General features: G+C 50.2%; 1 long non-coding RNA gene across 1 annotated transcript; it reads right to left on the bottom strand.

Moving 5' to 3' along the window:
• Positions 1–1,482: 1,482 nt before the first annotated feature.
• LOC127298644 (uncharacterized) lies at positions 1,483–4,528 on the bottom strand. Its single transcript, XR_007849995.1, has 2 exons — positions 3,492–4,528; positions 1,483–3,097 (listed from the first exon to the last, which is right to left on the bottom strand). It is a non-coding gene; the product is annotated as an uncharacterized lncRNA (long non-coding RNA).
• Positions 4,529–4,864: the final 336 nt, after the last annotated feature.

Below are 4,864 nucleotides of genomic sequence, written 5' to 3'. Positions count from 1 at the left end.
TAATCAAGGTTGCAAAAGTTGGGGTGTTACAGCGGCGGCCGGTGAGGAAGGTTCGGCGGCGCCAGGGCCGAAGAAGAGGAGGCCGCCGCGTCGGGGGTTTGCAGGGGTGTAGTGGTGTGGCGTGCTGCAGCACAGAAGTCCGGCGGGGGCGTAGCTCGATGGAGGGGCGACGAGGAGATGGGAGGAGAGCGGGCGGCGGCAGCTTGGACGAGCTCTCGTGTGCGGGACGAGGGTGGCACGACCGGAGAAGCACCTCGGGTGCGGAGAGGGGAGGCGACGGACCGGGACCGCGAGCAGCGCTCGGGCGAGAAGAAGAGCGAGGCGTCGGGGTCGAGCCAGACACGAGAGAGTGGAGAGGTGGGAGGACCGGGCGGTGAAAAAGAAAGGGGGAAGGGGGTTTTTGCAAAAGGCCAGGGCGGTGGTGGGGGTAGGAATGCAAAAAGGCTAGGGTTTCGGTGTGGAGCATGGGTTGGGCTACGTGGGCTGGGGAGGTTGACCACCGGTTGGGCCAAGAGGGCCTAGCCGGGTGGGAGGACTTCTCCCCATCCTTTTTTTTATTTAAAAAACCGTTTTCTGTTTTATTTTTCTGGTTGGTTTTAAAAAGTTTTAAAAATAGTTTTGGTACCACAAAATTACTAGAAAAATATGGATTTACTTTTGGGATGAAAAGGAGATAATACTTTTGGCAATAAAATAATGTTTTAATAAAATAACTTTGTAGACAAAATATGCATGATGCTTATGATGATGAACAAAAAGAAAAAGAACAGACAAAATCTAATAGGGGTACTACCCTGGGCCGTTACAATCGACACCACTAACAAGGAACCTCGCCCCGAGGTTCCACGTCAAGCCAAGGGGGAGTTGGTTAAACTATCGAGTCTTCTTGTACCATGTTGACAATCACCCGACCTCGAGGTGGAACCTTCTTCTGGCGAAGTGTTGATCTTCTCGACACCAGTAACAAGAGTTCTTGCTCCATGCTGATCGGGCGACACCACTAACAAGAAGTCATTGTTCCGTTGTTGATGATGCGCTTCCGTCGGGATCCTCCGAAGATCGAACCTATTAGGTGAGGGGCAAGGATCGTCCAACCCGCGTAGAAACCTAAGACTCGGAGAACTCAGATAAGAGAGAAGACTCAAAACTCGCATAGATAAGAGGAGAAAGAATTTAGGTAAGGAGAAAAATCAGATCTAATCAGATCTATCCAACGAATTTTAGAAAATAGTTTGGATGCTCTAAACTCAACGACCATTAGCAAGGTTATCCTACAGGCTGGACTAGTGGGGTACCGTCGAACCTGAGGCTCTGATACCAACTTGTGACGCCCCGGAGCCGGTATCCTGAGGATTCCAGCGATCCCGCCGAAATACGCACGATATCGATTTAGAGACGCCCCCCGACACGACTTGCGCGAAGAATCACACACGTGATGCCAGAGGAATTAACACAAGCGGTAACATTACAACAGGATTACAATAGAGCCCACAAGATACATATATTACAACAACGACTCCAACGAGTCAAGATACAAATAGACAATACAAAGATCCAAATCATACAGAAGATCAAATACATCCGAGTACGGACAAGATACAAATTGGACTAAGAGTCCTGAAGATAACCAATGGCGTCCATAACCCTGCCCAGGCCAAGCCGGAAGGGTAACCTTGCTAACGTCGTCTTCTTCGAACATATCTTCATACCTGCCCGGTTATGTCCCGTAGAAGCAGTAATAAGTACGAGTTCGTACTTAACAGGACTTCAAGACGTATAAGCATTCGTCAACCAGTCGTCCTTTGTACTTGAGGCACGCAAGGGACTTAGAGGACGCAAGAGGAACGTCATAGGCAATATGGTGGGGTTAAGCGGCAGCGCCCAAGCACTAAAAACCTATAGAGACACTCTACAACATTCGGCTAATCAGAGAAGGTGAGAGAGCGCATAAACTAGCATTTCTATACTCTTCGAACATAACACAACCAATTTGTTCCCCCCTCGCAAGGAAGTACTTATAAAGGCACTCACACGGTTGACAAGTTTTAACCACTTATTATTGAATTTGTGCTAACTTACTACGCAAGTTATTTTTGATAAACTACAGGTGAAAGTTGTCTATGGTCGAGTCATACAGCTCCAAGTCGTCCATAACCGCGGACACAGCTTATCGATAAGATTGTAACCCTGCAGGGGTGCCCAAATGTGCCCACACGCACGTTCAACCCACTTACGACAGGTGGATATCACGACTCGCACTCTCCTTCACGACAACAATGTCCAGGAAGCCACCTAACTAAGTTAAACCCGAATCAGAGTCCGGCCGACTCTCCGAGACGGACCTAGCTGTTGCGAGAACGGCTAAGAGGATCAGAGCCCACTAGAGGATGACCTCTTAACAATGCGGACCGCACCTACGAGCGTGCAAGAGACAACGGGGTTACAAGGCACTCACGGCTTCCCCAAAAGTAATATCATATCATCTGACCACAAAGAAAGAAGCTTGCACGCCCGAGAGAAACAAAGCATTCAAACTAACTGTGGCCACTGGACAAAGCTGTAGAATCTGGTAGTGGTCAAGGGGAGACCCGGTAAGCATACCCACGTGTGGTTAAGAGCGCTCAGTCTCGGAATAGATAACAAGAACTCGGGGTCCTAAGATATTTAGGAAACACAAGTGAGCCGTCACAAAACGATCAGCTGACCCACCGATGCCTCCGCTAAACATTTATCAACAACTAAAGTAACGATGATTCTTCCCAACATATAACCCGATAAGATAATAATAACGGTAACGAGATAAAATAGCACTAGCATGCACTACGACTCGCAAGGCATACCCGATAACCAAACAATAGCCGTAGGAGGTGGTTGTGGCAATATGGGTTGCTTGAGGTAACAAGTGGAAGGGACACATGACAAGAATGCAACTTAAGGATAGCATGAGGGAGAAGGCAAAATAAAATAGGTGAGCGACTTCTGCAGGGGCAGGAGTATAGGGGAAATGCTTGCCTGTTAAAGCTTGCCGAGGGACATCCGGAGATCTCGTCGTATCTCACAACACCACTTCGCGATCCTATCCGGGAAGAAGCAAATGCTACAACAAACAATGGGTGCAAGACTTACTACTACGATAGAAGAATCAGCATGCTCAAGACGATATGCATGGCATGGCAATTATGGTGCAATGCAACTTATCCAATTTAAGCGGGATCGAAAACCCGGACAAACAATTACCAGGTTCAAGTTGTTTAGCTACGCCGCATATTAAATGTTGATTAGCGTGGCAAGACAAGGCATAGGTGCGCTACACAAAATTAAATGGAACCGGGATAAGAGAGAAACAGTCCCGCACAATTCCATATTTAATTAGGTGATTCGCTATTTACCCGAACCCATGAGATATGCGATGCGATGCAGCATATATGGTAATGCACAAGTTATAGATGACATATTTATAAAATAGGGATAGGTTTAGGATGGGGTCTCACAGCATCGGATCGGAGAGCGGACGTCGGATTCGGGTTCGAAGAGGAAGAAGATGAAGCGAGGTCTCGGACTTTGAAACTGCGAGGAAGAACTTGGGGTTCCGGCTTCGGTTGTCGATGGCGAACATGAAATAGACAGCGATGGTCTACGAGTGGCGTTGATGCCAATCTTGGTTGCAGCGTACTTGGTTTCATCTCGGGGAGGATCTTGAAGATTATTTTGCGTCGCCTCGGGTAACACATCAGCACAACCATCACATCACCAAACCAGAGTGGAGTTGTAGCAGCAACCTCATCAGCCCACACACAGCACCACGCATCACCAACACCGGCAGATCACCAACTTCAACAGGAAAAAATCACCACATCACACGAGCTCTAGCATTTTCACAGCATATATCAACAAAACCACCGAGAATACAAGGCAGTAGCACTGGAGGCACCACTACCAAACGAGCAGAGGAACGATGCAGCCGACAAAACTGGAGGCGGTCGAGCTTGAGGAGGTTATGGCGGGGAAGACCATGGCGCGGAGAACTTGAGGCACAACGGCCAGGGGCGGCCGCGTGATGTGCCAGGTCAGCCGGCTGCGCTCGATGCGGGGAAGGCCGCGCGGGCGCGCTCACGGAACAGAGCAGAGGAGGGGTCGCGCGCTGGACTGCCTTGAGACGGGGCGGAGATGGTCGAGATGGAGCACGGCGGCCGGTGAGGAAGGTCCGGCGGCGCCAGGGCCGAAGAAGAGGAGGCCGCCGCGTCGAGGGTTTGCAGGGGTGTAGTGGCGCGGCGTGCTGCATCACAGAAGTCCGGCGGGGGCGTAGCTCGATGGAGGGGCGACGAGGAGATGGGAGGAGAGCGGGCGGCGGCAGCTTGGACGAGCTCTCGCGTGCGGGACGAGGGTGGCGCGGCCGGAGGAGCACCTCGGGTGCGGAGAGGGGAGGCGACGGACCGGGACAGCGAGCAGCGCTCGGGCGAGAAGAAGAGTGAGGCGTCGGGGTCGAGCCAGAAACGAGAGAGTGGAGAGGTGGGAGGACCGGGCGGTGAAAAAGAAAGGGGAAGGGGTTTTTTGCAAAAGGCCAGGGCGGCGGGGGGGTAGGAATGCAAAAAGGCTAGGGTTTCGGTGTGGAGCACGGGTTGGGCTAGGTGGGCTGGGGAGGTTGACCACCGGTTGGGCTAAGAGGGCCTGGCCGGGTGGGAGGACTTCTCCCCATCCTTTTTTTCTATTTAAAAAACTGTTTTCTGTTTTATTTTTCTGGTTGGTTTTAAAAAGTTTTAAAAATAGTTTTGGTACCACAAAATTACTAGAAAAATATGGATTTACTTTTGGGATGAAAAGGAGATAATACTTTTGGCAATAAAATAATGTTTTAATAAAATAA

The sequence above is a fragment of the Lolium perenne genome, chromosome 1 (genome assembly GCF_019359855.2).
Source record: "Lolium perenne isolate Kyuss_39 chromosome 1, Kyuss_2.0, whole genome shotgun sequence".
Lineage (NCBI taxonomy): Eukaryota > Viridiplantae > Streptophyta > Magnoliopsida > Poales > Poaceae > Lolium > Lolium perenne.
This window is presented reverse-complemented; position numbering and strand designations above follow the sequence as displayed.